Source organism: Schistocerca nitens, chromosome 2 (genome assembly GCF_023898315.1).
Source record: "Schistocerca nitens isolate TAMUIC-IGC-003100 chromosome 2, iqSchNite1.1, whole genome shotgun sequence".
In the NCBI taxonomy this organism is placed as follows: Eukaryota; Metazoa; Arthropoda; class Insecta; order Orthoptera; family Acrididae; genus Schistocerca; species Schistocerca nitens.
Window position 1 is genome coordinate 697,923,240 of NC_064615.1, and position 11,196 is coordinate 697,934,435.

Sequence of the window (11,196 nt, forward strand, 5' to 3'; positions counted from 1 at the left end):
GTTGGCATGTGTATCACTCATCTGATTAAATCCATTGGGCAGCCAGGTTTGTTCGCAAGAGTTCATGACCCTGACTGATATGTAAGAATGCGTTGTATCGATACTGAGCTCCTTCTGCAGTTTCAACTAGCTGAATCAAATTTATATACCAACGTAAGATGTAAACCCAACGAATGTGGACAAAATATATGAACAGGTTGAGGAAGTCTATGAAGAAAATGCGGAAGAACAAGAAAGAACTATAATTATGGCAAACTGGTATAGCGTAGTTGGAAAGAGAAGAAGAAACAACATTGTTGGAGACTATGGTCTGGGAGAGACCAGCGGAAAAGAAGAAAAACTGATAACCTTCGGTAAACGATTTGATCTCTGGAATGCTAATACTTGGTTTAACCACCATCAGCGAAGACTGTATGTATGGAAACGTCCAGGTGATATTGCTTGATATCAAATAAATTCTCTTCTAATTAATAAAAGACTCAAAAACAGCATTAAGATCGCAAATAGCTTTCCAGCTGCACATGCTGATACAGATAATAATTCACTCGTATCAGAAATTAGAACAAGATTAAAACATATTAAGAAAAGACAACATATAAGAAATAGGATGTAGTGGAAAGAATATATTCACTTTGTCGAATATAAATGGAATACGTAATAAGAGGGCAGAAGTCATTGAAGAGTGGAATATCCTTAGAAATGCAGTGCTGGATGCATTAGAGATAGAAATTGGGAAAGTGAAAAGAGCTAAGAAAGAATGGATAGCAAGAAGTATGTCGATAAAATGAGCACAGAAAACGGAAAAAAGACAAATCGGAAGAAGGAAGAAGTCGGAAGGCACACTTAACAACGAACTAAGGAAGTTTACTGACCGGGCTACAGAGTACTGGATGAGGAAAAACTGTGAAAATGTAGAAGAAATGGAATAGAAACGAAAATTGGAAGAAATGCACAAAATAGTAAAATTCTTAACAAACAGAGAAGTAAGGAAATTAAGCAAATAAGAACTGTTAAATAAACATGGGAAGAAGGCAGTATGTCTAGAACATATGAAGTATTATGTAGAAGAGTTATATGGTGCATAGACTGATATCACCAGACTGGTTTTGGAAAGTGTAATGGAACAAAATGAAAAATATCGAGGTCCTAACAAACTGAAATGGGAATTGGAGAAAGCAATTCAGCAGCTCAGGAAAAAGAAAGTATTCGGCTGTGACACAATACCATCTGAGGCAATGAAAATCTAAGGGCCAAATTCAATAGCCAGTTTGACTGAGGTAGTCAACAGAATTTATTATACAGAAATTTGACCTCAAGATCTACTTAAGACCATTCTGGTACACTTACAAAGTGCAAAGCAAAAGAATGTGAAGACTATAGGACAGTTAGTTTACCACTCTTGTTACAAAACCTATAATGAGAGTCATACTAAGAAGAATTGAAAAGAAAATTGACAAAATTCTAGGAAAGACCATGTCGGGTTCAGAAAGGTTGTAGGGAAAAGGATGCTATAGACTCTCTGAGGATGACTGGAGGAAGAATGACAGAAGTCAACAAGGTGTATATTTATCAACTGGAAGAAGGCTGATTATACTGCTGCGAATATTAAAAGATGTGGGTATAGACTGGAAAGATAGAAGTTTGATAAAGGAGAAGTATACGAAGAAGAAATCGAAAGGGAAATGATCGTCGGAACGACTTATTCAGAGTATAGAAAAGTCAAAACAACCTTCGATGAAATTAAAAGCAAGGGTGGTAACATCAAGAGTGATTTGGCAATTCTGCGGTTAAAAGCAGAACAGATAGCGGATGGACGGAAGGAGTACGTTGAAGACCTCTTTGAGGGGAAGAACCTGTCTGATGACGTAATAGAAGAATAAATTGGAGTCGATATGGAAGATATAGGGGATCTACTTTCAGAGTCAGAAATTAAAAGAACTCTGGAGGACTTGAGATCAAATAAGACGGAGGGATATATAACATTACATTGTAATTCCTAAAATCACTGGCGCGAGTAGCAAACAAATTACTATTCATATTGGTGTGTAGAATTTATGAGATTGGCGACGAATCATGAGACTTTCGGAAAAATATCATCCACACAGTTCCGAATAATGGCCTATAACTGCGAGAACTATCGTACAATCAGCTTAACAAGTTATGCAACCAGGTTGCTGACAATAATAATATACAGAAAAATGGAAAAAGAAAATTGAGGGCCTTTAGGAAAGGTAAAGCCAACACAGAGGTGGAACCAAGACTGGAGAAAAACAAGGATACACTCATAGAATTCGTCGAACTAGAAAAAGTATTCGACAGTGTGAAATGCTGCAAGATATTGAAAATTCTGAGAGGAATAGGAGTAAGCGACAAGGAAAGACTGTTGATATACAATATGAACAAGAACCAAGAAGGACCAATAAGATTGGAAGACCAAGAACGAAGTGCTCGGATTGAAGAGTGCAAGACAGGTATGCAGTTTTTCGCCCCTATTGTTCAGTCTATACATCTAAGAAGCAATGACGGAAATAAAGAATGGTTCAAGGGTGAGATTAAAATTCAGGGTGAAAGAATGACAGTGATAAGATTCGCTGGTGACATTGCTGTCCTCAGAGAAAGTGAAGAAGAGCTACAGGGTCTCTTGTATGGAATGAACAGTCTAATGAGTACAGAATATGGCTTGAGGGTACACTGGAAAATATAGAAGTAATGAGAAGCAGCAGAAACGAGAGTAGCGAGAAACGTAACATCGAAATTGGTGATTACGAAGTAGAGGAAGTTAAGAAATTCTGCTACCTTGGCAGCAAAATAAACCACTACGAAAAAATCAAGGAGGCCATAGAAAACCAGACAAGTGCACGCATTCATGGCCAAGAGAAGCCTACTAGAGTACAACATATGCCGTAACTTGAAGGACAATTTTCTGAGAATGGACATTTGGAGCACAGTATTGCATGGCAGTGAATTATGGACTGTGGGAAAACCGGAATAGAAGAGAATTGAAGCGTTTGAAATGTGGTGCTGCAGAAGAATATTGAAAATTAGGTGGACTGACAAGGGATGAGGATGTTCTCCGCATATCTATGAAGAAGAGAACACACGGAAAACACTGACAAGAAGAAGGGTGTGTGTAAGACATCAGTGAATGACCTCCTTGGTACTGGAGTGAGCTGTAGGGGGGAAAAACGGTAGGGGGGTAGACAAAGATTTGCATACAGCAGGAAATAATTGAGGATATAGGGCGCAAGTGTTACTCTGAGATGAAGAGGTCAGTGGAGGAGAGAAATTTGTGGTGAGCCATATGAAGCGTGACAGAAGACTGACGACTCAAAACAAGAATGTGGCTGTTAGAGTAGGGCTGAGGAGACGGAGTAGATGAGTATCGGAAGGGGCATGAGTCAAGGATGCTCACTATCACTGAATCTATTCAACAAATATTGAAAAGAACTAACAGGTGGGTACATAGCGGATGCAAGTGGGATTGTAATTGGAGGAGAGAGGATAAAGACTATAAAGTAAGTGGATGATCAAGGAGTGCTAGTGGAATCAGATGAGGAGCTACAGATGTTGAATTGTATTGTAAGGGAGGGGAAAGAGTATGGAATGAAGATAAATATAGGAAAGACAGAAGTGACGAGATTAAGGAGTAAACGAACACTAGTTAACATATATTAAATGGAAAAAATCCCTTCTGTACCTGGGAAGTTTAATGACGTAGAATGGAAGTTGTACAGGAGAAATAAGAAGGAGGGGAAATGGGAAAATGGAACTTTGAAAAGGTGAAGCGGTTACTAACATCTCGAAGAATTTCAATTGAGCCGAGGAAAAGATTTGGTAAATGATATGTCCGTAGTGTAGAGTTATACAGCAATGAATCATGGACAGTTAAAAATAAAGATACTTAGAATCTCTTGAAATGTGTCAATGGAAAAGAATGCTTAAGGTGAATCGGGCTGACAGGCTTAAGAATGAAGAAGAAACGAAGAAAATGAGATAACAAAAGGATTGTTGGAAGTGATCAGAAGGAGGGAAAAATCTTGTTTGGGGCATATACTGCAGAGAAATTGGCTGCAACAAAGAATTATAGAGGGAAAAGTGTAAGTAATAAGAGCAAGACATAAGAAGGGGATTGAATGATGGAGAAGGCATTGCAAGAGGACGAACACATGTACAGCTGCTTACAACAGGACAAGATCGAGGGCCTCCAGTTGAAACCTGTCAAACGACAGATACACTATAGAAGAAAAAAGAAGAAGAATCAGTAGTTGCGGTATAAATGTCAATGTTTCTTTTTTAATTAACGGGACAGGTTTCGGTTATCATTACCATCATCAGGTCACAGTTAATTTACCCAGATAACATGACGAACAGGTGCATGGAGCTGTTGTGTCCCACCAAAATGTACTTGTCACCACCAATAGAAATAAAAAATTGCTGTTCGAACAAAGCATTAAGTGTAATTATATTGAATACTAGCTTTTTTTATCCATTCATTGAACCGAAAGAGTCGGTAATCTTCATCAACCATTGAAATCTACCGCTCAATAACAGCTTACAGTATACATTTCCATGAATTGCGGAATTCAGCTACATGCATCTACGCTATTTTTGTACATTTTCTAATGATATTTATCCACATTTGTCTATCAAGGTTGCCAGGGTGTTTCCACATCAATAACAATCTAGCAAGCAACTTCATCGGCTATCCGACCTCCAAGCGCCTGACAACGTTTCTCCAACCACAATTTAATTTTCATCATGATCTTAATTGCGTCTTCCACTTCACCCTGATTAACTTGTTCTGTTCCAGTCTCTCCAAGTAACAATCAATACGCTTCTCTCCACTGCTCTCCAACATTCCTCAGATGGATTTCGTATTAGAAATCCATGTCTATCATTACCCGGAATGTCATCCCAACTTACTTAAGCATAGCCCTACAGGCATTTATTTTTCTTGAAATTTTTAGACAAGCTCAAACTGTGTGCTGAACTCGGAAACTTGCCTTTAGAGGGCAACGCTATTACTCACTGAGCTAGTCAGTCATGTCTCACAATTACCTTCCCCCCTCCCCCTCCTTTGCGCAGTTTTATTTTCACCAGTGCCTCTCTCTTACTTTCCCAGTTTCTTTCCTCCTGCAATACTAGTCCTGCAGGGTATGCTGCAGAGCTTGTGTGAAGTTTGAAAAGTTGGAAAAAAGTTGGTGAAGTTGATGTGTAAGGACGCTCGTGAGTTGTGCCTGATAGCTCAATCGATAGAGGACTTGCCTAAGAAAGGCAAAGATTCAGTGTTACAGTCCCGTCACATTTTTAATCAGCCAGGATATTTCAAGACAGAGTGCACTCCAACTATATAACGAAAGATGCATCCCGGATTTTTTTCTCCTGTTTATTACTTCTATTTTACATCCAGAAACGTTTTTAAACTTACCTAATACCAAGTCTGAAAGCGGTAGATACAGGTGCCCAGGTAGATGCCGTGTTCCTTGACTTCCGTAAAGTGTTAGATACAGTTTCGCACTGCCACCTAGTAAGACATATCAGATCAACTGTGTGCATCATTCTTAACAGACAGATGTCTTTAGACGTAAAGGTAACTTCCAGTGTGACTCAAGGAAGTGTTATAGGACCATTACCGTTCACGTTATACTTAAATTACGTAGCAAATAACGTCGGAAGTTGCATGAGGTTTTTCGCGGATGATGCTATTGTATACGAAAAAAGTCGCAAAGCTAGGAAAATGTAGCGAAAAGCAGGAAGAGCTGCAGAGGATCGATACTTGGTGTTGGGAGTGGCAACTGAACCGCAACAAAAATAAATTTAACGTATTACGAATACGCAGACAGAAAGGCTTTCATTATATGATTACACGATTGTACAAAGAACAACCACTGGACGCAGTTACTTCCATAAAATATCTAGGAATGTGCCTATGGACCGACTGAAAGTGGAACGACCACAAAAAATTAATCGCGGGTAAAGCAGATGCCAGACAGAGATTCACTGGGAGAATACTCAGGAAATGTAAGGCATCGAAAAAGGGAAATTAGATTACGAAACACCCGTTCGACCAATACTTGAACATTGCTCGTCAGTATGGAATCCATACCAGAGAGGACCGATAGAGAAATTAGAGAATATCCGAAGAAGAGCAGCACGTTTCGTAACAGTTCATTTACTAAACGCATAAGCGACGCGGAAATGTTCGGTTGATTTCAGTAGCAGACGCTGCAAGAGAGGAATTCTGCATCACAGTGGTGTTAAAGTTGCGAGAGAGTACATCCCTGGAAGAGTCAACCAATATATTGTTTCCTCCTATATATTCTTTGTGAAAGGACTATGAAGATTAAATTGGAGAGATTGGAGCCTACACAGAGGCTTATCAGCAATAGTTCTTTCTGCGAACCATTCTAGACTGGCCCAGGAAAAAAAGGGGAAGTGGCACTGCAGCGGACACTACCCTCTACCACAAATCGTAAGTGGTTTGGCGGAGCATAAATGCAGATGTTGATCTGGAAGTCTTAAGATCCAATGGCTTGATTGCTAATCTGATCTATTTACTTTTGAATACACTAGTTATTACTGCAGAGATTTTACTCTTGACATTCATGTAAACGTTCAAATTTTCTCTATCACATTCTTCCGTTTGTTGTCGAAGTACATCTCTAATAGAAACCGACACTACAATATAATTAGAAAACGACTGGGGTGGATAGTTTCATTAACAAGGATTTCTTCTCGTTTCTCCCGTTTAAGAATCTGAAAACTCCCTCTTGCACCGTTAGGAATATTTTTTGTAATGTTATCACTTTGACTAAATCTCCTTTCAGTTCTCCCTATCCCGATTTTTTCTGATGAAATAGGTAAGATTCAAATAAATATTGTACAGTATACTGTCACAGGTTGAATCAATGTTTTGTTTATGAAAGGCTCTTATTGTCAATTTTGTTCATGCTGAGCCAAGTAACAAACCATAATTTATGAATCCCAGGAAATATGGTAATTCATTTCTTTAAAGTCAGTACCGCCATTAGACTGTTTTTTATTTGCAATGTTACGTTTACACGATTATTATTTCGGCTTCAAATTGCCATTATCAAGTGTTTTAATGTTTTACAGTGACTAAGATGACATACTGTCGTATGTTTCAAATACGACAGTATGCCATCTTAGGCACTGTATAACATTTACATTAAAACACTTGATATTGGCGATTTAAAGCCGAAATCATGATCGTGTAAATGTAACACTACAAATAAAAAACCGTCTAATGGCGGTACTGACTTTAAAGAAATATATTGTGACTGTGACCCCACATTATGAAAAAATTATGGTAATTCAGTCTGTCATTTGGCTCACGACTTACAGATCTTCAGTTGAGCTTCTTCTAAAGCCATCTCGCTCCTTTGCCTCCAAGAATTCAATGTTTTTTTTTCTATGCAGTTGACAAGGATTTTAGTAAATTTCTTGCACAGCATAGAGCAGAAACCGATAGTCGATACATAGAATGTCTTGTTTGTCTCTTTCATTGTGAACACACTAATTGGAGAAGTGTTTCTTTTGCGAATTTTTCTTTCTGCGCAGATATTCTGCAAACTATTTTGGCGACAGGAAGGGCATCCGACCACACCTTAACATTAACATGCCACATCCGATCAACCAGTAGACCCCGCACCTCGGGATTAATGCTTAGAAAGACAGAGATTCTGCAAACTATTTTGCAAGTTTCTTTTGAATAATTTTGCGTCCATCTTTAACTATTCCTACTGTATCATCTTCATCATTTCTTTATAATTCGAATGTGTTTATATACGTAATCTGAAAACAGAGAAAAAATTTTCTCATGAATTCCAGGAGGTCTTTAATCCTTTGTATAATTCATTAGATGAATTAGAAACACAAAAAGTTAATAAGGATATTAATGTAAAATATATCATATTCAATAAAATATATGTATTTCCAAGTTTATATGTTTCTTCTATAGCAAAATCTAAAACCGTGCATTACATTCATTATGATGTGCTATTGACGTGTTTACTTTAGAGCTTGTAATATTTTAATTTTATGTAAATATTTATAGTAAATTTAGTACATTTTATGATTAAAATGAAACTACTCTACGAGAGGGAGACAGCGAGTGACGTATCGATAGTCAAAGAGTCGATCAAAGAGTGTGAACGTGAGTGTTCGTGTGAATGCAGAAGTAACAGCAGGTCGGTGTCTTGTTGGAGTGAAAAGTAAGCTAAGTACAGCCGAACATTTAAATTTATGAAGCTCTCTGGGCTTACTACTGCCTTGAAAGTTGTGCGAAGAAAGTACCAGACTTATTGAAACAGTATGAGCCTTGTGACATGCTGCAGACTGTATTGACAACATATACACGGGTAGGTCATGACTTTTGCCGGGCGGGCTGAATTCGCTGCTGAAATGTATTATACATTTAATATGCAAGCTAACGCGACTTCGCGTGCGTCAAGAAATTAAAAGTTCACAAAAACGATTTTCTATATGTGAATGTTAACCGTCAGACAGTGACTTACTTTGTGCGACATGTGCCGCAAAACGGGCGAACTGCATTTTCGTATTGCTCGAGTTGACGTGATTCCGAAAGCCTTAAAAACTGTGAACCAACGTTAACGGTTGCGGATATGCTACACGACGGTTGTTTAGAAAGTAAGTTCCTATCAGCCGCTAAATGGAAACCACAGTGAAAATCAGAAACATTTTATTTGCAAGAGTTAGCTACACTTTCCAGATACTTCTCTACATAGTCGCCGCTCCGACTTAGACATTTGTCGGAGCGTTATACCAAATTTCCAACACCATCGTCATAGAAGGGAGCCGCCTGTGCTTTCCGATAATTCTCTACTCTGGCCTATAGCGCGTAGCCTTCGTACTAGGGTTTCATGTGAACGGAGATAATAGGACGAGCCAATCAGGGCTGTGTTGTGGGTGATCGAACACTTCCCATTCAAAAGGCTGCAGGAGCGTTTTCACTGCCCCTGCAGAGTGCGGCTGAGAATTGCCATGAAGAAGGAAGTGTGTGGCAGTTGTGTTACGTGGGCTGCATTCATTAAGGCGAAGTCTCTCAGTGGGCCCTCCTACTTGGCTGGAGACATCGCTGTTCTAGGCAATTTTACTCGCTCACAACTGAAAAGAGCGTCTTAATGCGATCGACGGTCATACTATAGACACATCTGTGCAAAGCTTCATCGGGTTTTCACCGTGGTGTCCGCTTCGCGATCGATCGGAACTTACTTTCTGGATAATCCTCGTAGTATTGCATATAGGAACGTTAGTTAATTAGAACCTGGCTTCTGTGGAGCAGCCCATATCTAACACAAGTCGACAGACAAGTGTTAAGATCCCCATATAGATTATGCGTACTTCAAGAGGAACAGCAGTATTTCCACACTAACAGACCAGCTGCAACTTCATGGCCGCCATTACCTAGCCGCTGGTGATATCATCCATCACGCATAATTAGCAGCTTCATAATTTTACATCACCATAAGGCACTCCCTCCGAAAAGACGGGAAGCAGTTTAAATTTTATTTTAAACGACTTTATCAAATAAGTGTCCCTTCCAGTAACTGTAGTTCGTTAGCAAATACAGTACATTCAACTTACCAGGTTGTCGTTGTTAGCCATATCATCTAACTGCAACTGCAGTTTGCAGACTTTGCCTTTTTGCTTTTGTTTACCGTTACACATATCTTTACATGTCTTCTGGAGGATGTGCTCCTGCTTATGTGTCAGTGACGTTCATAGAGAATTTTACTTGTCAAATGCGTGCGAACTGTGGCGTCCACCGTAGTTCTTTGACTGAAAAAAAAGCAACCAGAAGACGTGGTCGGATATCAATGTAGCTTAGTACACATACACAACAGGAGCGGTATGTTAATGATCAGAATTACAATTCTCTGTGACAGGAACAACGGGCACCAGACTGCATGAGTGTTGTTCGTGTTTAGTGCTGTTACCATGTTTGATAGTGTGTACAAGGGGGAAGAACAGCGTCATCTTTCGAGAGCCCACTGTGGTGGACACGGAGGTGCACGTACTCGTTTAATACACATTTATCATCACCTGGCAGAGTTTGAAAGGGGCCTCGTTATGACTCTTCGTTTGACCAACAGCTCGAATCGTGCATTGTCCAGGGTTGTGAGGCATTCGGATGTAAGAGTTGCCCAATGTTGAAGTGCATGGGAACGTAAGGGTAAGCATCCATCTGAGGAAAAGATGATGGACTGCGTGCTACTTCCCGTGTATCCCTCACCATTGGTCGGAGACTAGCAGCAGTCGGACAAGAGAATTACCGTCCCATTCGTAGGCTGCCGCTGACACTACAACACGAACGGCTGAGAGTGAAATTATACCATGAGACTGCTGATTAGTGGCGGCGCGATGACTGATATTCTGCACTAGCATGTATGGCCAGCGGCGATGAGTCTAGGGGTGCCATGGGAATAGAACCTCTTCTTCCAATGTTTTGGAAAGACACATGTGGGGAGTCATCGGGCATGGCTGGTAGTGATCGCTGGTGTGATGTCAGATGTGCTGGACAGCTGTTCAAATCGCTCGCCAATATTTGGTAAACTTTTAGACTCCATATAATTATTTTAAAGATTACTGGTGCTAATACTTGCTGTAAGAGTAATTTATTATTGAATTTTCATTCATCTCAGTCATTATTTTTGTGGTACTGATTCGAGGCGTCAGTTATTCGTGAATGTGCTTACGTCGTTCATCGAAGTCTTAGCAGTGTGTTTTCATTTCGCTGCGTGGTTCTAAAGCTAAGTACTGGCAAAGTCGTTTGTGCACTGCATTCGAATATTCAATTTAGCAGTTTTCAATCGTTCATCCAAATGTTAGGAGTGTGTTTACATTTCACGCCGGGCAGTTCCAGCTGTAGCGGTTCTTAAGTACTGACAAAGTTGTTGGTGCACTATTGTTCGATTAGCAAATTTAGTAGTTTTCTGGTGAAAGAACGGTTTAATAAACTTTCGGGAACGTTCCCTCACTGTCTTTTATAGAGTTGTTTGTGCGTTGTAGTTATTTATTAAACTTAGTACGGTAGTTTTCAGCAGACGTGTCTTGCTGTTTCTAGTGAAATATTTCAGTAAAAAACTTCTGTACACTGTGTTTAATTTCGTTGAGTGTTCCAATGGGCGCTTGAATTTTTGATTTTAGATAAGA